Below are 22135 nucleotides of genomic sequence, written 5' to 3' on the forward strand. Positions count from 1 at the left end.
TTGCTGTTTCCAGCCACTGGAACCTCTTGAAGGAGGAAAGACAATGACAATTGAGGGGAGGTTTCTTGCAGAAAAATCAAAGCCCTTTCCCATACACTCTTTCCTGTGACTAAACATCTCCCCCATGTCTATGTCTAGGAGAACTTCCTTCACCTTGGTTGCTGGAGCCCTGATTGCTGCTGGCCAATGTGTGAAGAGCCAGACCTTGACCTGCAGGACACGAGGGAGTCAGCCCTGAGCCCCAGGCAGTTCAGGGGAACAGTAAGGGCAGGGGCCAGTCCTGGTAATTGAACTTGGACAAGGAATCTCCTCCTAAGGCATAGGAGCTTCCAGGGTGAAGGGATGAGGATTGCAGGAGGCAGGAGAAATTCTGCTGCACCTGGGGAGAACAAAGAGTCCAGTGAGGCAGAAGGATTGTCTGAGCCTTAATGCAGACTGAGAGGACCTGCTCTATCCCTGTGACTGCTTCCCAGCTGCCCTGGATTTGCATCTTTCTGAGTTCCACTCCCGTGTTACCCTGGAAAGCCAGGAGACACTTCTGAGACCAGAGAGATCTTTGGCACACAAAGTGGCTCCTACCTTTCCCAAAGTCAGGTAGAATCGGCTGATTCCAAGCCTGCCAGCCTGCCCTGCCCAGACCTCCCCAGTGCAGAGGGAGCTGGGACACCCCATTGCTGTGCTTAGCCTGCACAGGAGGAGCCCAAGGGCTGGGCCTGAGCCTGCAGCTGGAAATGCCATTCCCAGAGAGCCCGTCAGCAATGCCAGGAGCACCTGGGCAAGGCAAAGAGAGAGAGAGCTGGGCCCTGAGGAAAAGCCTCTCCCTGCCCAGCCCTACACAGCCCCTCCCAGGTGGCAGCAGTGCAGGACAGTGGCCCCCCGGCCCTGGTCAGCAGGGAATGGGCACATGGCAGGAGAGATGCCCTTCATCTCTGGGGCTGCTCTGCCAGCCCAGGAGGGGACTGATGGTGCCAAGCCCCCGGGCTGAGGGCTATGCTGGTGGGGAGGGGACACAAGAGCTGTGCTGCTCAGGGCAGTGTCTGCCCTGCAGGGCATGGCCAGCGGGTGTCACATGTTCCCTGCAGCAGGGCTTCCCTCAGCACTGCCTTCTTCCCTCCCTGCCCACGGCTCTGCTGCTGGAGCCGTCCCAGCCCGAGCTGTTCCTGTGGGCCCAGGCTCCTTCCCTGCCAGTGCTGCTAGAGCCCAGCCCAGCCCCTGGGCCAGCTCTGCCCTGCAGCTGCTCAGGGATGCAGGGATTAAAGAACAGCTCCCCCAGGCCTGGGCAACATGGAAAGGTGATGCTGGATGGCCCTGGAGGCTGGGGAGCTGGAGGCACTTGCTGAGGTTCCCAGGAAAACACAGTGTGATGGTTTAAGAGCATAAGCCCCTGCTCTTCCCTGTACAGATGAGTTTCCATTGCCACCAAGCTGAGCCAGGGAAAAGTGGGAGCACAGAGTGAGGAAAGCAGAGACTCAAGTAGGAAACTCCTGACCTGAATGAGCTCATGACAAATCCCCTTAGAAATGACCTGGGCATGGGCTGGAGCTCTGACCAGCCCTGGCTCACACAGCACCTCTCCACAGCAGGAGGAACATGCCCTGGCAGGAGTCGTTCCTTGCACCCCGACACCCTCCATGGGGAGCTGCCAGGCAGGCTGAGAGCTGCCTCTGGCAGGTGGCTGATCCCCTGGCCTGGCCAAGAGCCCTCAGGGTTGCAGCACCTGCTCTGCACGACAGCCCTGGGCAGCCCTGGCTGCAGCCCCAGCTCCAGCCCCTGCAGCCATCCCTGGCAGCAGGAGCCGTCCTGCCCTGTCCCTGTGACAGTGCCCAGGGCAGCCCCGCTCTGGAGCACATCCTCCCCCAAAGCAGAAAGGGCAGCAGAGCCATCCTTACAGTGCTGTCAGTCCTGTCCTGGGACAGCTTTAGGAGATCCCTGCAGCCAGAGACTTACTGTGTCAGAAGTGGTGAACATTTCTCCAGGAAGAAGCTCAGAGATTTCAAAATGTGTGAAGATTTCTCTGTGAATAATCTCAGAATTGTCCTTCCAGTTTCTTTAAGCCTCTGTCTGCTTTGCCTCTCTCAGGTACCTGCAGGCAATGCCCTCAGCCCTGCTGGGCTGGGAGAGGAGCTGGTCCTCAGGAGAAATGTCTTTTTGAATCTCTTCTTGGTTGCCAGGAGCTGCCTCTGTGCCAGGAGCCTGGCCCAGCTCATAGCACAGACAGAGCACAAGGATTTTAATGAGCCTCTTGGAGGTTTAGTGCTGAGTCCCTGAACATCAGTCCCTAAGAGTCAGTGAAATAAATCTCTCAAGAATCCAAAGTCACAATCAAACTCCAAAGTTTCTTGAAGTTTTAATAAGTCCCACTGAGGGACACAACTGAGAAAGGATTTTAATGACCCTCCCATGGATTTGGTGTTGTTTACAGGGTGTCAGCCCCAGAGAGTGTTTAAAAAACTTTTGAAGAACTCTTTCAAGAACTTTTGGAGAACTTTTCATAGTGAGTTTGAAACTTCAAAGTTTCTTGAAGTTTTGATGGGACCCTGTGAGAGATGTGGCTGAGAAAGTGTCCCCAGGTTCCAGTTAGAGCAGAACACTGCAGGCAGTGGTGACAGGTGGGGACAAACCAGGGAAAGGTGTCTCTGATGCTGAGCAAACCCTGTGCCCTGTGCAGCCCAGGCTGTCCTACGGTGTCCATGCCCTGTGCCTCTGTCCCTGCAGGCTGTCGTCACTCCCTGGCTGCTCCACCTGGCTTGCCCCTTCCTTTGCTGACGGCTCTGCATCGTGCCTGCGTCTGCCTGGTCACACAGAGCCTTGGGCTTGAAACCAGGAGGGTTCATTCAACATTTACTATCCCTGTGCAATTTTGGCACAAGAACGAGGCATGTAGGGCCTGCTTTCCCTGCAAGGATGATTGTAAGACAAGAAGACATCTGCCTCAAGAGCCCACCAATAGGAAAAAACAACTGAATCTGGGACCTTGGAGTTGGTTTTATGGTAATGGCTAAATTGGAATGTAGCAATGCTATGTAAGTACCACTCCTTTAGAATCACATGTCCATTTAAGGTTATGAGTTCCCACACCTTAGACCTAAGCCTAAAGAAGTGATGCCCTCTTAATTGCAAGGCAGTGTTCAGGAGTCTTTCAGGAGTCTTATTCTGATATTTCGTAGATTTGGTGACAGAGGGGCCTCACAGAACCAAGGAGGCTCCTGTGACACGTTGGAATCTCCTGAAATCAAACTCCTTTTTGACACGGAAAGGCCACATGGAACCAATGGTCCATTGTGATAGTGCAGATCCAAGGAGACCATGGTGACGCTCTGGAACCTCATGGAATCAAAAGTACATTGTGACAGAGAAAGGCTTCATGGAACCAAGAGTCCATTGTGACACAGCCGGGCCTTGTTTGAACAATGGAACCATTGCTGACAGTACAGAAACTCATGGAACCCAGGGGCCACTGTGACACACCGGGGCTGCATGGAATGGAAGGTGGGTTGTGACAATGCGGATCCAAGGAGCTCATGGTGACACTGTGGGGCCTCGTGGAACCAAGGTGACTATGTTATACTGTGGGACCTCATGGAACAAAGGTCCGTGGTGACACTGTGAAACCAAGGAGATTTTTGTTGGCAGTATGAAAGCTCACGGAACCAGAAGTCCATTGAGACACAGCATGGCCTCATGCAACCAAGGGGCCATTGTGACTGAAGAACCTCATGGAACCAAGAGTCCATTGTTATACTCTGGCCCTGTGGAACCAAGGGGACCACAGTGACATTGCGGGGCCTCATGGAACAGTGGAGACAATTCTGACACTTTGGGACCCACTGGAACCAAGGGGCCATGAGAACATGGCAGGGCCTTATGTAATCAAGCGGACTCCAGTGAACACGGTGGGTCTCCATGGCATGAAGGGTCCACTCTGACACCGTGGTACCAAGGATACCATTGTGACACTATGGGACATCATGGAAGCAAAGGTCCATTGTGGCACAGCAGGGCCTGATGATACCCTGGAGGCCATTTGTACACCTTGAGGCCCTGGGAAACGAAACGGCCATTGTGGCACTTCAGGGCCTTGTGGAGCCAAGGGATCTATGGGGATACTGTTGGGCTTAAGGGTACCAAGGGACAATTGTGATGCTACAGGGCCCCATGAAAGCACAGAGACAGTGTGACACTGCTGGGCCTCATGCAGCCAAGGGGCCACTGGGATCCTGGGGAGCTTCATGGAACCAAGGGACCACTGTGACACTCCAAGACTATAAGGAGTCATGGAGAGCATTGTGACACTCAGTGGCCTCATGGAACCAAGGGGGCCACTGTGTCATTGTGCAGCTCCAGGGAACAAGGAAACCACTGTGGGGCTCCATGGATCCAAGGGAATAGGGAACAGCTTTGGTTGGCTTGGCCTGACTGACTCAACTGACCTCGGCATGTTGGGGATCTGTTCTCATGTGCCCCTGAAACACTGGGGCTCTGGGCTTTCCTATCTATGGAAAAGAACCATCCCTCCTGCCCAGGTACTGATGGCCAAAATTGGTGCTCCTCCACAATTCACTGTATGCAAGGGTTCCTCCCACAATAAAGCTGCCAGGAGAGACAGGCCTGGCTCACCTTGGCCTCTGGTGCTCACCTCTAATCAGCCCTGGAGATACTGGGGCTCTGTTCTTTCCTTCCTATGGGAATGAACCGGCCTCCTCGTGCCAGCACTCATGGCTGAAATTAGGATTCTGTCCCCAAAATTCCATATATCTGAGATACAGAATCCAAGATATTTATTCCATTGCTCCCAGATGAAAGGTGCCAGGACAGACAGGTCTGGTTGACCTTGGCCTCTGGTGGCTGCCATTTATCAGCCCCTAAAGCACTGGGGCTCTGAGCTTTCCTTCCAGTGGTGACCATGGTGACACTCCAGGGCCTCAGAGACCCAAGGGACCATTGTTACACTGTGGGAATTCATGGAACCAAGGGGATCACTGTGGCACTGCTGGGCCGCATGGTCCCAAGAGGCCAGTGTGAAGCAGCAGGCCTTTGTGGAACCCAGAGGCCACTGTTGCATTCCAGGGCCTCGTGGAACCAAAGGGCCATTGTGACCCTGCATGACACCGTGGATCCATGGAGGCCACTGTGACATTGCAAGGCCCCAGGGAATCATGGAGACCATGGTGACACTGCAGGGCCCCGCAGAACTAAAGGGCCACAGTGACCCTGCTGGGCCTCATGGAAGCAAGGGGCCATTGGGACACCTCAGAAGCAAGGAGAACACTGTGACACTACAGGGCCTCATGGAACCAAGGGAGCATGGAACAGATCTGGCTGGTTTGGCCTCCCAGGGGCCACCTGACAAGTCCAGCCAAACATGGAATGCTGAGAGCTGCCTCTCATCAGATCCTGGAGCCTCTGTGCCTTCCTTCCTATGGAAAAGCATTATCCCTCTTTCCAGGTGCCCATGGCCAAAACTGATACTCCCCTTGAAAAATTCCTTATATGCAAGGGTTCTCCCAGACCAAAGCTTCCAGGATAGGCAGCTCTGGCTGGCCTTGGCCTCTGGTGGTCAGCTCTCATCTCAAAGAAGCCCTGAGGAATGGATTTGAACAGGTTTGACTACTGGAAAATCAATGAGTCTCTCATCCTCTGAAGAACTCAAATGTTGTTCTGATCACATACGTCCTTTTTTTCTCTCATTGAGTATTATGCATGACATATTTTCAGCTAAATAATATTGTTCTTATCACTCTGCCCATGTGATCTGACACAAAACACCTCCTCTACATATGGCTCCAGGTCACCTGTAGAAGCAAAGACAATAAAGGATTCAGCAGGAATTCTTTGTCTCTGCTCCCATCTGTCTCATCTCCTCTGGAGCTGGAGGTGCAGCCCCAGCACTGGGGAGGGCTCAAGGTGTCACAAGCTCAGCTCCCACACAGACCCTGGTTGTGGTGGTGCATTTTATTCATGTTTGTATTGTTTCATAATTCGCTTGGTATGGTTCTGTGTAATGGTTCATTCTGTATAACCCCCATGTTCTTTCCTATATGGTTTTACCCCAGTTTCAGTTTTATGTCCATCATCAGTTATATGACCTCCTGGTCCTGTCTGTCACTCTGGGGCCTCTCCCTGCGTCCAGAAGGTTCCAGGGAGGGCGTTGAGTGATTGGACAGGATCCAGGCTTCCCCCTCCCATTGTTCCCTGTATGGTTATTTCACCTGTCTTTTGTGTTAAGAGCCACACCCTTACTGTACCCCATTGGTCCCTGGTTGAACCCTCCCCTGTGTACCACCCCCCCTTTAAAGGTTGATGTACAGAAGCCCTTGGGGTCTCTCTGAGGTTGGTGTCCCAAGGTGAGGACTCCATGCCTGGACCCCCAATAAACTCGTGTTGGATTTACCCCTCGAGTGTCCCTCCTTTCTTTCTTCCTGCCATAGCCACGCTCTGCTCCTGGCAAGCCAAGACCCACTGTATTGCTGTGGTGCCAGGGCTGGCCGGAATTGGCGATACAGGCACCGCCCCACCTGGTGTGCTTTTCTTGGCCCCTGCGCGCTCCCACAGGCTGAAATGGACACTGATGGTTTCTGTGCCAGGCTCTCTGAGCCCAGCCCAGCTCCCTGCCAGCTCTGCCAGCTGCCCTGAGCTCTATGCAGCACCAAGGGCCTCTCCCCAGCCCAGCCCAGCCGGCTCTGGCCCCACAGCTCTGCTCAGGGCACGCTGCTCTGGGCAGGGGCCCCACGGCCTCAGCCCCTGGCAAGGGCACAGCAGCAGCTGCAGCTCAGAGAGGGCTCAGCCCCAGCCATGGGGAAGTTGCCTGGCCAAAGGAAAAGGAGGCTCCCTGTGTGCCCTGCTCTCCTCTCCAGGAGATCCTGAGAGCTCTGCAGCCCCTGCTGCCATCCCACCTGCCCAGGAAAGCACAACAGCCCCGGCCTTGGGGCCCTCAGCAGCTGTTCCTGCTCCAGGCCCAGGGCCCATCCCAGAGCTGGGGCAGCCACAAAGCTGTGCCCATTTCTGTTCATGGCTGCCCCGATGAGGATGGATCCTCAGCCACTTGCAGATTGCTGGTGAATTTTACTTTTCCAGAGGCCTCTTCTTTCTTGAGCTCCACAGTTGAGAAATTCATTGACAAAGGCTCATAAACATTTGTTCAAAACACCCACACAAGACAAGCCCCTGGGAATAACTCCAGTCTTCAATTCTTGTGTGGTTAATTAGACAGATTTCAGGATTGTATTCAAAATGAATATCCTATTTTGAAAACAATGAAGAGAGAATTGTTCTGTCCTGTTTAGTTTTCTTTTCCTGTTTAGAGATTGATATCAGAAATCCCCAGCTGATATTGATTCCCAGCACCACCTCATGCACTCTGAATCAATCTGAAAATCAAGACGTTTATGACTGACAATCAATCAGACTTTGTCCCCACCCCCACCCCCACCATTTCCGTCATCCAGCCCCTGGCACTCAGAGCAGCCATTCACAAGGGATTTCTATACAAAACCAGTTTTAGACAAAGATGATTCTGTGATAGATACAAACAGTTCAGTTGCTTTATGAGTTTGCTCTGCATGAAGTGGGGATAAAACAGACTGAACAATTCTGGATTTGCAAAGCTGTCAGTGGTGGATGGAGAAGGGGATCAGGCTGCTTTTGGTGGTGAGGAAATGCTGAAACCAGCCTGACTCATTTCATCTCCTCCTAGCCTGGCTGAAGCTCCCCTCCTTCCCCTTCCACCCACTGTCTTTTGTCTCCCACCAGGCCCCCGGTGAAGAGCCTGGCTCTGTGTTCTCCATCACCTCCTGGGTGGCAGTGCCAGGCTGGGATCAGTAGCCCCTCAGCCTTCCCTGCTCAGGGCTGGACAAGCCCAGCTCCCTCAGCCTCTCCTCACAGCCCAAGGGCTCCATCCCCACCTTGGAGGCCTTCCCTAACCCTGCTGCAGCTGCCAGACATCTTTCCTGCCCTGGGGAACCCAACCCAGGCCACAGTGACCTGCATAATCCACGTCCTTGATGTCCTGGTCACAGAGCCCAGCTCCTTGTCCCCGTGTCAGGCTCAGGGGGTTGATTTGTGGAACATCCTTGGGGGAGGCTGCAGCACTAGGGGCAGGGGGGACCCAGGTGGTCAGGAGACCCAGCTGGGCATGAGCAGGAGGGGACACTTCTCTGGGGGGAAATGTGAGTGGGGGCTGGGGCAGAGTGACCAACCCAGTGAGCTCACACAATCCTCCTGTGATATCTCAGTATTCCCTATGATGTCAAAGCCTGACCTCTGATGGCACACATTGACTCGGTGATGTCACACAGTCCCCTTTATTATGCCAGAGATGATCAATGACCTCACAAAGCCCACTCTGTGATGTCATAGCCCACTCTCTGACCTCACTCAACACATTCTGTGATGTCACACAGCCCCTTTCTGTGGGAATACACAAGTCTGAGAGTAAGACAGACTTCATTAGCATAACTAGTCTGGTGACTAGGATGCCGTGGCAAGGACAAACAGAACTTTGAGCTTATGAGAAGATGGGATTAAAACCTGCTTAAGAGAAAAGATTCAATCAACCCCCTACAATAAAAATATTGTAAAATGCATGAGTTGCTTGTATGATCTTTTAACCTAATTATTGTAGTAGAAATTATTAACCTCGTTGAAATGGTATATAAGACTTGGAAAACCTGAGTAAAATCGAATTCTGATCATGAATCAGTCTTCCTGTCTCTCCATCAATCGCTGATACCTTTCTGCCATCACAGCTGATCTGTGTCTCTGTCACACACAGCCAGAGGTGCCTCTATCACACAGCCCCCTCTGGGACATCTCACAGCCCCCCCGCGTGACATCACTGCCACTCTGTGACCTCACAGCTCCCTTTCTGGAATGTCCCCCAGCATCACCTCTGGGGCGGGACAAGCTGGCAGCCTCCAGGAGCATTTGGGCCCCTGTGCCTGCAGCCCCCAGTGTCTGGAGGTGCCCAGCAGCTCCTGCAGGCTGCAGAACCTCCGCGCACCCCCGACAGCCACAAGTGTCCGTCCTCGTCCCTGTGGACCCGGCACCGCTTGGAATCCCGGCCGGAGCACGGCTGTGAAGCCACCACCAGGCTCAGTGGGGCGGGGACCCCCGGCAACTCCCAAACCCCTCCTGCCCCACAGGTGCCTGCAGCAGCCCCAGGGCTGTGCCCATCCCCGTGTTACCATCCCCACGGCTGCCTGGGCTGTGTTTCCCTCCCGGGGACGAGGCCCTGCGTAGTCTCGGCCCCCCAAACCCCCGGCGTGCTGTGGGGGTCTCACCTGGACACAGACGCTCCGCAGGGAACTGTCCAAAGCCTGGGGGCTGCGGCACAGCAGGGACAGCCCCGGGGCACCCCCGGCCGCCACCAGCTTGATCACAGCCAACTCGGCACTGCCAAGGGCAGGGATGGCCATGGTCCCCCTTGGGGACACCCCAGGACCCCCCGTGCCCACCCCTGTGCCCACCCCTCACCACGGGGCCCCAAAGCCCCGCAGGTCCCGGGGTGCCCAGGGGGTGGGATGGGGACCCGCCCCTCCCAGGGGGTTCTGTTATTCCAGCTGGTGGATGGGGTCCGCCGCTTGGGACCCAGAGAGCCACAGCCACCCCAAAGGATGTCTTGCTAGAAACAGCTCCTTGGGGGGTCAGGCGCTCCTCAGCTGGCAGAGGGGCTTCTCAGCTGGCGGGCAGAGCAGTGATTTTTCAGCTCAGTGATTTCAGCTTTCAGTGATTTCAGCTCAGTGCTCTCAGCTCATGCCCTTGTGAGTTAGCCCCTCTTTTAGTCGGCCGTGGTGAGAGAGAGAGAGGTCTCGTATGGAATTTCCGCAGGTACTTTATTGCAAGGGTACCAGCGAAAGGGATCCAGGGACGAGGAACCTCTGCCGACCAGAGGAAACCCAGGGGTTTTTATGGGACACCAGGGTGGGAGGAAAAGGGTACGGAACCAATCAATTGTAACAGATCTACATAAAATCCCGAGGGGGCTTGTGCGTCTCCGGACAGGTCGCCGTGGCTAGGAGGTTTGTCTTTGTCTTAGGAGCTCCGAGTGAAGTTGCGAAATTCTTCCTTAACTCCTCAGCTTGGCTCCCTCCAGGGCAAAGCAGCTGGGGCTCCGCCCACTCCCACATTCTGTCACCTTCCTCCCCCCGTCACCGCCGGCTCGGGGCTGCTCAGGGGGTCCCACAGGGCCCGAGGGTCCCTGGCAATGGTTTGCCACGTCCCCCAGGAGCGGGACAGGGGCCACCTCCCTGCAGAAGGAGCCCTGGGCACCCGCCCTCAGCCGGGAGTGGCCATGGAGGAGAGGCACCAAGGAACGAGCCTCCCACAGCCTGGGGAACTCCCCCTCCTGTGTCAGGTGGGGCGGCAGCCCCACGTCTCCCCGAGCCCCCGGGGGCTCCCCAAACCCCCCCAGCTCCCCAGCACCCGCTTGTCCGTCTTGAGAAAGAGGACGAGCCGGTTCTCCATGCCGCCGCCCTCCCGGCTCGCCGCCTGCTCGGGGCTGATGCCGGGGATGTTACATAGATGCTTGGAGCTTCTGTGGGGACACCTCCGGCACCCTCATCCCCATGCCGCTGGACCCTCGCCACTGCCACCACCAGCACCTCCGAGCCGCTGCAGCTCCAGGACTCGCCGCTCTCTCCAGCCACGGGGATGGCCATGTCTGTGCCAGGATCCTGGGCAGGGCACACGGACTCTCCTCGCTGCAGAGGCACTGGGGCCACTCCAGGTCCAGCAGGGACTGGAGCTTCAGGCGGGGCCTGTCCCAGAGCTCCCGCAGGGATTTGCCCCAGCGGTGATGGAGGCACTGGCGGAGGAGGAAAATGTGCCCCTGGATCTGACTCCGGAGTGGCACCGGAAAAGGGAGGTACTGGTGGGTGGCGGGGTGTCTCTAGGGATGTCGGGCTGTCCCCAAGGGTGCCCAGGCTCTCCCTAGGGATGTCAGAATGTCCCCATGGGTGTCAGGCTCTCCCAGCAGATGATAGGGTGTCCCTATGGATCCCAGACTGTCCCCAGGCATATAAGGCTGTTTCCATGGATGCCAGACTGTCCCCAGGGGTGCCTGGTGGTTCTTATGGCTTCCAGGCTGTCCCAGTGTCACTCTGTCCGCATGGGTTCTAGGCTGTCCCCGGGGTACTAAGCTATCCCTATGGGTTCCAGGCTGTCCTGATAGATTCCAGGCTGTGCCCCCATGGGTGTCACTCTGTCTCCATGTGTTTCAGGCTGTCCCAGCAGGTGCCAGGCCTTCCCTATGGATGTCACACTGTCCTCATGGGTGCCAGGCTGTCCCAATGCACCCATCTTGGCAATCTAGGGTGCCCTGCACCCACTGTGGGATTCCCACAAGCAGCTCCAGGTGAGCCAGGTAAGAGGACCCACATCCTGCAGGCACTGGTGGTTACTGGATGAGAAGGAGGAATAGGAAGATGAGAAGGAGGAAGAGGAGAAGGAAGGGGAGGAGGAGGCAGCCTGGCAGGGCTCACTTGGGTGAAAGGGTAATCAATGACAGAGTAGTCCAAGACAGGGCTGGCCTGGTTGTTCAGCATCTGGAAGTGGCAGGACTGTCCCAGTCCACACTAGCTGGGGAAAAAGAACATGATGGGGAAAGCAGAGGGGTCTCAGCACTGTGTCCGCAGTCAATCCTCAGAGACTCCCAGGGAGCTGGGCTGGGGCTCTTCCTGATCCTGGACATCATGACCTGTTTGCAGGACTTTTGATGAGGCAGAGATGGTTGTGGAGGGGAAGCAGCAGCTCAGATCCTCTGTGGCCAGGGCAAAGAGTGGGTGGCATACAGGCGGCGTGTCTGAGGATGGTGAGCAGGGCTGGGACCCCCAGTGAGGATGGGCACAAAACCCTGATCCCCTGGCCAGGACCTCAAGCCCATGGCTGGTACCCCAAGCCCACAGCTGGGATGCAGAGCCCGTGGCCAGGACTCCCTGTTGAAGACAAGCACAGGACATCAAACCCACAGACAGGACTCCAAGCTCACAGCTGGAATCCAGGACCCTTTGCTGGGGCAAGCACTGAATGCCCTCCTCACCAGCACCACCACTGCTTCTGGGCAAATACTGGCCCCTCTGGCACCTCCAAGACTGTGGAGTGGGAGACTAAGGGGGTTCTAGGGGGTGTTGGGGTCCCCCTGGATCCTGTTCCCTTCAGCACCCTAAAGCAGGATGGAGGTTGAGAGGGTCACAGGGGGTTTTGGGGTCCCCCAGGGGTCCTGACCTGTGGCATTCTCCTCCCCCTGCAGTCCATGCTCTGCCTGGCCCTTGACACCTTCGAGATGACCCCAGGGTTGCCAGGGCTGTTCCGCCTCCAACAGGACCCTCTGGTGAGGACAAGGGTCATCCCATGCCAGGGGACTCTGGGGAGTGGGTGCAGCCCTGCCCCCACAGATCTGGGGCTGATGGGGCCTCGTGCCCAGCACGGCCTCCATCTCCATCAGCACCATGGCCCCTGGCACCACTCAGGACTTGGTGAAGACACAGCTGCCAGCGCTGTCCCTGCAGGAGTTGACTCTCCTCTCCAAGGGGCTCTGGGAGTGCCACTGGAGGCAGCTGGAACGTGCCAGACCATGCCATCGAAGCTGTGACATGCTGCTCCACTCCACTCACTTGTCCAAGAATTGCTGCTCCTCCCTGTTGTTGGGCAAAAGTTGGAAATTTATTTTCTCTCAGTGGCACCAGCCAAGCCCTGAGCCAGGGGCAGGACCTCGCCCTGGAGCTCTGCAGGTGCTGGGTTTGTTCAGTTGCAGGAGAGGAGATGGAGGGCCAAGCAAAGTGTACAGAGATTTGGGGTCTGTGAGTGCTGGCAGGGAGAGATCAGGTGCAGGGAAACACCTCCAGGGGGCAAATCTCCAAGATTCAGAGAGAAGATCAGGCAATAAAACAAACCCCAAAAATGCCATGTCAGGGAGAGTTTAGGGATCTCCATAGGATCCCCTCCAGTGCAGCCCCTCCCTCTGAACAAGCCCCCTCCCTCCTGTGCCCCCAGCCAAGCTTCTGCCCTCAGGGCTGGGTGTCCAAGGCATGAAGCCCCTCCTGTGCAGACAGAGCTGCAGCAGAGCCGTGGGCAGCTCTGCAGCCCTGGACCCAGAGCCGTCTGCAGAGCACAGGGCTGGGAGCAGCTTCCTGGCACTGGGGGGCTCTGGGAGGGGACACAGGTGGCTCAGGGTGACACTGTCCCCAGTGCCCGGCTTTGGGCTCTGCCCTGACCTCTCCCAGCTGCACCTTCACTGTGCTTGGCCTTTTTCCTCCCCTTCTCTGTGCTGTGGTTCCTGTGCTCTTGTTGTTGCTGTCAGCATCTCTGGGAAGGGAGGTTTAGCTGCAGAGTCACACCCTGGCCTTTAGAGCCCTTTTCTGCAACTGTGTCCCTGGGAACAAGTGTCCCAGCTTTGCTGTCCCCTGGGGGGCAGTGGGCAATGCTGTTAGTGCAGCCAGGGAAGGATCTGGATCTCCCTTCATTCAATACCACTTTTGGGACTATTGACTGTGTCCCTGAGGATTCCTCCAAGCTAGGAGGTTCCCTCCAAGATCCAGAATCTGTCCATAAAGTTTATGCTATCTGAAAGACCTGTAGGGATGCACAGAGTTCTGTGATGGATAAATGCTGTTGGGTTGGTGAAAAGAGCCACATTTGTCCTTGGCTACATTTGTCCTCCCCCTTGAGGAAGGGACAGACATTTGGTGGTCTGTGATGGATGCACCTGCTCCCAGCAGTGCCTGGTGATCTTGAAGGGAAACACTGGAGTGTGATCATTCTCTGTTGCCTCCTGCAAGGTGTGACGACCTGGTTCACGAACAGCACGGCGGCCAAACCCAGACCGCTCGGGCCATCAGCTCACAGACACCAATGTGGTGGACGGCAAATGGCATTTATTAGTGCGTTACCTGGGTTTATATAACTTGTGTTAACTGCATCACTTCCTTCTGCTTATGTTATAAACTAGGTGTTATTGGCTAATTAGGGGTCAAGTGACCTTTGCTAAGAAGGAAAGGGGGGTTCTGCCTGCCCGTACAGCATGACATCTTCCGATCGCCTATCCCTAACTATCTTGAACTGCTACATTTCCCCCCTCCCTCATGACTATTTTAAAACATACAAAGTATAAAGTTATAGAAATGCAAAAGTTAGTAAGATCTACATAGTACGTTAAAAAAAGCGAAACAAAATATATGTAATGAAGCAATATAAAATGTAAGTAATAAGTGCACTTTAAAGCAGCTGTCTGCGGTTAACTAGCAAAATGTTAACTTTTTCTAAACGGCTTTTAACAAACAACATTAATTTGTTTAATACACAAGACCCAAAAATTAACATCAGGAGTATTATAGTAAGTGGGCCGATCAGAGAGGAAACAAGGGTGGTCAGCCATGGAGACCGGTTGAACCAAGATTCGAACCATCCCTGTTGGGCTTCTCTCTCTCTTTTTCTCTGGGCTAATCTTTCTCTTAACTCAGCCATGGAGTCTCGTACAACTCCGGTATGGTCTGCATAGAAACAGCATTCTTCTTTCAAGGCAGCACGGAGGCCTCCTTGCTGCAGTAGCAAGAGGTCCAGTCCTCGCCTGTTTTGGAGGGCGACCACTGAGAGAGAGGAAACAGATTTCTCTAGAAAGGAAATGGATTTTTCAATTCTCTGTATGTCTTCCGTCGATGGTCATCTGCAGCTGAGAAAGGCTTTGGTGTTGGTTCACGAGAGCTGAAACACTTGTGGCTGCTGTTGGTAACTCCCAGGCGAAGCAGCATTGAAATGGCGATGCCTGTTATCACTTCTCTTTTGTGGAGTCAGTTGGGATCTTCCAAAAGGCGATAGACTTCTTCTTCTTGGTGGTACAGGACTCTAGGAACAATCAGAACTTGGACACAAAAGTCAGCAGAGTCATTAAATTTGTTAAGGAACACGCAGGGACTCACACCAGACTGGTGACAGACCCACATTCCTGATGCAGATGGGATCACCCATTTTTTGTTGGTTGATTTATTAATTTTGATAAGTTTTGTACAGATATTACCTTTTTGCTTTGCCAAGGTTGCATTGCCAAAGCACTTACCTTGGCCTGTGATCTGATTCAGAGTGATTCCTCTCCGGGGGGTGTCCCATCTACACTGGTGTGGGTTTGGTTCTGCTGAGCAACTAAAAGGAACATTGAGGGCAACACCTTCATAGAAAGGAGGTTCTATGTCATAGCATAGCCAGCATGAACTAGTAAGGTTTGGGTTCGATTGGTTCAAAGACGCAAAGGTAGCATTTAACACACTAAAAAATGGATCGTAAGGAGTTGATTTAGAGATTTGATCCGTAGCTGCAAGCTCGGGTGTGGTGGTAAGGGTAAAGGTGGGATTAGGTGTGGACCTTTTCTTGGGTTTAGTTATTGCAGAAATCAGACTGGGTCTCACTGATCGGGGTGCTGGCAGTGGGAACTTAATGATTTGAATGCTTACCCAGAAGTCGCGAAAGGCACAAGCAAACACTGACCACACTTTGCCCGTGTTGGGTGCCCTGACTGGGGGCAATTTATTGCAACGTGGCCTACCTGCCATACTTAAAGCAAGCCATTACACTAGTTATTGCAGTACGAACGGCTGCTTGGATTGGGGCTAGTTGTTCTTCTTCTGCTACATGCTTAATCATGTCTGCAATGCTGGGCCCTGCTGGTAGTGACCGCAGAATGTCTTTGGTAGTGGAATTGCATTGTTGGCGCAAACATTCTGCTAGCACAGGGCCCTTTGCCTCTGGAGGTAAAACTGAGGAATTGACTGCTGTTTGGAGGCGATCTACAAACTGTGTAAAAGTCTCACTCTCACCTTGCTTTCTTGTGGCCCATGGTGATGGTTTAGCAATAACTCTGGAGGCAGAGCGGATTGCTTCTCTAGCAGCACGGGTAGTTACCATGACCTCGTGGGCCCGTAGGCCCTCGGCCTGAGCCTGGGGGGTGATCATGGTCGGGTCTGTGCCCATTAACCGCTGCAGGCTGGAGCCATGTAACGGATGGTCTGCCCCAGTTACCAAGGCAAGTTGCTTTGCACAATTGTCCTCCCATTCTTGTTTAAAGACAATCATTCCTGCCCCACCAAAAATTAATCTGCAGGTTTGTTTAATGTCAAATGGAATCATCCCCCCCCAAAGACACTGTCAATGAGGGTGGAAACCATAGCTGAATTGATCCCTCTGTCCGCAATTGCTTTGACAATCGCCTGCACATCTTTAGGGTTTACTGGTGAATAAGTTCTCTGATTACCACCTTGCCCCCCCACTCGGACCGGAAAGGCCAGCTTGGCTGAAGGGGCCCAGCCGGCACACGCTACTGTTATTTTCTTCCAGTCCGTGAGTGGGGTTTGCTCTTTCCCTTTGACCCAAGCAGGAGCATTAAGGTTATTTGTTTTATTTGCCTTTACTAACTCTTTGTCGGAGTCAGAGCCTGAGTCAGCTGTTGAACACTCCCGAAACCACTCGTCCCAGCTGTTGTCTGACTCAGAGCCAGAAGTCGACTGACCAGAGGCTTCCGGGCTCCGGTACCTTTTTGTCAGTCTTCGACCCCGCCCCTTTCTCTTAGAGTCGGGCCACTCCTCCCCGCTCAGCTCACCCCGCCTCCTGCTAGAGGAGGCTCTTGCCTTGCAGGATGCTTTTTGATAAGAGTTTGAGCTGACCTTGTACTTCTCTGGGTTCTCCCCCGAACTTTGCTTGCAAGTATCCACATTATCTAACAGACCTTCTTTGTTCTCTCTAGCCACAGCTGCGCCTTTCTCCTCTTTCTGTAGTTCAACGCCATTTTGTGGTGCATAGGGTGGGGGTCTCTCCCAGGCCCCCTCGGACCCTGTCTTAACAGTGGCGCTCCTGGCCTCTTCCGCCAACCCTCCCCAACATACTTGTGCCTTCTCCTTTCCCTCTGTAAGTTGATCAGAGCTCTGAGGCTGTAAAACGGGCTTTTGCCCTTGCGATTTTTCACACTCAATAAAATCACTTTCGTCTGTGGTCTGTGTGGCTGCCCCAACCCCCAGCTGAGGCGTGACCATCAGACAGTTCTGTGCAGCTTTCCAGGTCTCTTGTTCTTGCAGAGCCTTTTGCAAAGCCTGCACAACTTTTCCCCACGCCTTAAGATGCTTTCCCGAGCCTGAGTACATTGTTTCCTTGGACAGAGCATTAGTACGTTTATCCCATATTTCTGGGTGGAGTACCTCCACCGGACGATCAATGACCCAAATTTGCATCAACCTCGCAATAGCGAGAGTAAAATTTTTAGTTTGCACTCAATTCCCCATTGCTTATGAATCTGAGATACGACCTTCGCGAGAGCTTCCATCCTCCTCGCGGCTCCAGGGGCGTCCCCCTCACCGAGCTAGACCTGCTGCTCGGCCGCTGTTTTCACCCGTCCAGGTGACTCCCATTTTCCAGGATGATTTCCTGGGTTTTGGCACCATTTGTTGCCTCCTGCGAGGCGTGGCGACCTGCTTCAGGAACAGCACGTCAGCCAAACCCAGACCGCTCGGGCCATCAGCTCACAGACACCAATGTAGTGGACAGCAAATGGCGTTTATTAGTGCGTTACCTGGGTTTATATAACTTGTGTTAACTGCATCACTCCCTTCTGCTTACGTTATAAACTAGGTGTTATTGGCTAATTAGGGGTCAAGTGACCTTTGCTGAGGAGGAAAGGGGGGTTCTGCCTGCCCGTACAGCATGACATCTTCCGATGGCCTGTCCCTAACTATATCAAACTGCCACAGGAAGGGCCAGGGAGTGAACTCAGGGACCATCGTCCAGAAGGACACCACACCACTGTTGCTCACCTACAGGCAAAGGTCACATGGGGGCACCAACCATGGTGGCACTAAGCATAGTTACCCCCCACAGTGGTCCCTGGTACAGTTTCTCCAGTCATGGGAATCCCGTCATGGTGGCCTCAACCATGGTCGCACCAACCACCATGACCCTCCAACCTCCAGTCTGTCACCCCAGAACCTCCCAGTGTGGGCCTAGGGCCTGTTGGTAGAAGACTGGGATGTCCCAGTGGTTATGAACCAGTTTAAACATGGAAGAGCCAAGAAAATTAAGTCTCTGTGAATCAAATGGATAGAAACCAGAAAGGCTCGAAATATACCCAAAAAACCCCATTACTAAAATCAAATGAGGTTAGATATTGGGGCTAAAAAAAAGTGATATATTTTATTTAATAATGTGGCCATTTTAGATCAAACTGGGTGGGGAGGGGGGGGAAACACCAATTTAGTGTAGTGGTTGTGGTTTGTCTACTTGAGTTTCCTGGCCAACACGCTAACTAATGTGGTGGGTTGAGCACTGGCTAAATGCTAATGCACCTACCAGAAATACTCCATTTCTGCTGTGAGATAGGATTAGGAGAAGAGCAAAGCAGGCTCAAAACTTTAAAGAGTATAAAGAAAATTTTATTTAAGCAGAATTGAAAGAAAATAAAAAATAATAAGTATTAGAATAAAACCTTCAGAACACTTTTTCTCTGTCCTCAACCTTCCTTTCTTTCCCACTGATAATGTACAGAGACAAAACTTGGGACTTAGGTCAGTTTATCACCTTTAAAATAGTCTTTCATCAGTTCTCTTAGGGAGAGGAGTCTGTTTTGCCAGGTCATGGAGACTTCTCTTCAAGAAAACAACTCTTGTGGCCTCAATTTCCACGAATAACAGCTGCCTGGAAATCTGTAATCATGAAGTCCCTTCTATCTCATGCAACCTTTTCACATCTGCATTCATGGGCTATGTCAAATTTACAGGGTACTATTTTAAGGAATATTTTTAAACTGTTCAAAAGCAAAGGTTTTTAAAATCCATCTCTGAGATTATCTCTGGGAACAGAGGTCTTTTCTTTCTCTCCCTGTGGGCAAAGGGTTTTCTTCACTCTCATCTCTCATTCTGTTCAAACTTCTCATGAGATCACAGCTACTTCAGCATTTACTTGCTTCAGCACTAATGCCTTTGCTCATGTCTGCAATTTATACACTCTATCTTTCATACTGTTTCTATGAATTAAAGGGATATTCTAGTGTATCAAGTCCATCACCATGAATTTACAAAAAAAAAATTAGCCTAAGACTAAGCCATGTCCTCATTCTCCTCCTATTTGGGACTTGACTCTTTCTTCACTGACCTTAGTGACTTTATGTTGCTTCTTTACATGTTTTCACTTAGTCTTTTTGTCTCACTCAAGAGAAGATCAATGCTTTGCAAGTTTCATCTGTGCAATGAAAGAGTTACTATCTTGCCCGGGCCCAGTGGATGGTCATGATGGTTGGCAGTGGCCAAAGCAGTCACGATGATGGATTTCAGGCCATGCCAGGGCTGTGCCAGGATTTCAGGGGGCCTGTCCATAATGGTGGCAGCCGCTCTGTCTGCATAGCTGGTCTCTGGCCCCTGCTGCATTCAATTCCTGCCACAGAGCCACTCTCTGCACGCCTGAAGAGCTGCCCCTGGTCTCACATGATCTCACATGGCGCCAGGACAGCCCCTTGGCAAGCTGACTCGGTAGTGGCAGCTGGAGCCGTTTACAGTGGAGGATTCTTCAGAGGCCATGCTGGGGAAGGGGGGAGAAGGGGAGAAGCAGCTAGGATCTCAGCAGTGGCACACCAGGGGCTGATGGACTCCTCTTGTGCTGGGGCCTGACCCAGCTGGGATGAGGCTGGGCAGGCTCCTCAGGAAGGGGCCTGGGTCCCCAGCAGGACCCACCTGGCCCAGCCCAGCCACACAGAGGAGGCCAGGCCAGCTTGTTACTTGTCCTCAGGCTGGAAGAAGAAGAAAGCTTTCCTGGTGTTTGTTCATTTTTAACACGTGTGTTCACAGAGGCATGTTCAGCTTTCTAGTGGTTTAACTGAGACATGAATTTCAAAGAAATTAAGGATTTTAGAAAAGTTAATGCTTTAGCTAGAGATAAGCTTTGCCAGAATTAATTGAAGTAGATAGATAGATAAGCTGTGCTGGAAATAATTAGAAGCTAATGATTGAAAGTTGAAAGGAACTGGATCTAGGATAGCAGTCCCGGGTCTAAATAACTTGTCATTTCTGTGTTTGTTTAGCTGTGTTTATAATGAGAAACAGAAGAAACTGATAAATAGATGTAAGAACACAAATAATAGTAAATTCTTCTAGCATCCAGAAACCCATTGAACAGTCATGAAAACAGGGAACTGGAGTTCTACCAGCTATCATTTGTCTTGATATCCATTGGAAAAGGTCAAAAGTTTAGAACAACGAAGACTCTCCTCACTTCCTCTTTTTATGACCCCTCCCCATAAAAAAGGCCACTGACCCAATTCAAGGAACAAACTACACATGCTTAGTAGTTTTTTAGCTAATTATAATATGAAGTGGAGAATGGGAGGTGTCAGTGCTATGAATATGGATTAGTATTTGGGGTATTCTACACTTTTGTAAATAAATAGACTCCATAACCCCCTGTAATTTTGCAGCGCATATTAGGGAGTGATCCCACGCACCTGCCCAGCGTCGCATTAAACATACACTTTCTAACCCTAAACTGTTAGAGAGTCTTTTGTCCGTCACAGTTGGGTATTGATATTAGATCAATATCCATATTTTAATAAGTCATAACAAGGTGTCAGTATTCAAAACTAGTCACTGATTGGTTTTGTCAGGCATGGAGGAAACTGTTAGCACCTTCTCTTATAAAAAAATAATTTACATGGGTGGCTAATTCCCTCCTCACCAAATGGCAATCAATGCAAAACCAGCACAAATAGTAAAAGAGGGGGAGAGAGAGAGAGAGAAAGCAAGAGAGAAAGAGAGAAGGAAGGAAGGAAGGAAGGAAGGAAGGAAGGAAGGAAGGAAGGAAGGAAGGAAGGAAGGAAGGAAGGAAAGAAAGAAAGAAAAAGAAAGAAAGAAAGAAAGAAAGAAAGAATAAGAAAGAAATAAAAAGAAAGAAAGAAAGAGAAAGAAAGAAAGAAAGAAGAAAGAAAGAAAGAAAGAAAAAGAAAGTAAGAAAGAAAAAGAAAGAGAGAAAAAAAAGATAGGAAAAGAAAGAAAGAAAGAGAAAGAGAAAGAAAGAAAGACAGAAAGAAAGAGCATGGAGGGTGTGGGGACAGGGAGAAAGTGACAGGGGTTAGGTAAAAACATATCACACTTCCGGGGGTCCCAATGACATCTTGCTGTTCCCCTCCATCTGGTCTTCTTGGTGGTAGGGGTCCCCTACTGCTTAAAAGTACAGAATCTAGTGGATCAATGTAGGTTTTGGACAGGTGGGAACATCCAAGTGCTTCCCTTGCAGGGAGTCAGTTTGACACTGTCCATTTCAACACTGTTGCACCATTGCACAGTTTGATATTAGTGCTCTGGTGCAGGGTCTGGGGACCTTTGGGGAGGGCCTTTGATGAGCCATGACACTTCCTCTCCTTTCCTACACGTGAATGAGCTTTTCCCCGGGTGAAGGGGCCTCTCAGCTGAGCTGGTCTGCAGTGAAGGATGGGTGGTCACTGTGCCTCTGACCAGAGGCTTTTCCACTACACACCCAAAGCCTGTTTCCTCCCCACCTTTTGGTGGGAGGGTCTGTTGGAGCCTGGCAGCTGATAGCCCTGGGGCTATGGTCTCCACCCATGGAAGGTGCTAAGCTTGATCCCTCTGTGAATGTATTCTCCAACTGCCCAGACCTGAGTTACTTTTATCTTATCTCCAGGGCCTTAGTCTGGACGCCTATTGAGGATGTGGTGGTCTTCTCTGCAGCTTTTATTCAGTTTTGCTATAATAGGCAAAAGTCCTTCACAAACATGTTTAAGCCATAAATTATGACATTTCAGTCTCTGACAACAGTGTGGAGCTGGGAGCTCCCAGTACGGGCCTGAGACCTCCTGGTGTGGGACTGGGACCTCCCTCTATGGGCTTAGGACCCTCCGGTATTACTCCAGAACCTCCCAGTATTGGGCTGGGACCCCAAACTCACCGAGGGGTTCCACAGGAGTCCCCAACGTTCCCAGGAGTCCCCACTGCTCTACATGGCTGAGGAGGAGGAGGACGGGGGGGACCTTCATGTGTCCAGGCCTGGGGGAGTGTGAGGGGATCCCCCATCAAACGTGTCCCCAGATCCCCTGTGACCTCTCCATCTTCCCCATGTCCCCAGGGTCCCCGTATTTCCCTATGCCCCTCCATGTCTCCCTCAATGT

Source organism: Sylvia atricapilla, unplaced genomic scaffold (genome assembly GCF_009819655.1).
Source record: "Sylvia atricapilla isolate bSylAtr1 unplaced genomic scaffold, bSylAtr1.pri scaffold_41_arrow_ctg1, whole genome shotgun sequence".
In the NCBI taxonomy this organism is placed as follows: domain Eukaryota; kingdom Metazoa; phylum Chordata; class Aves; order Passeriformes; family Sylviidae; genus Sylvia; species Sylvia atricapilla.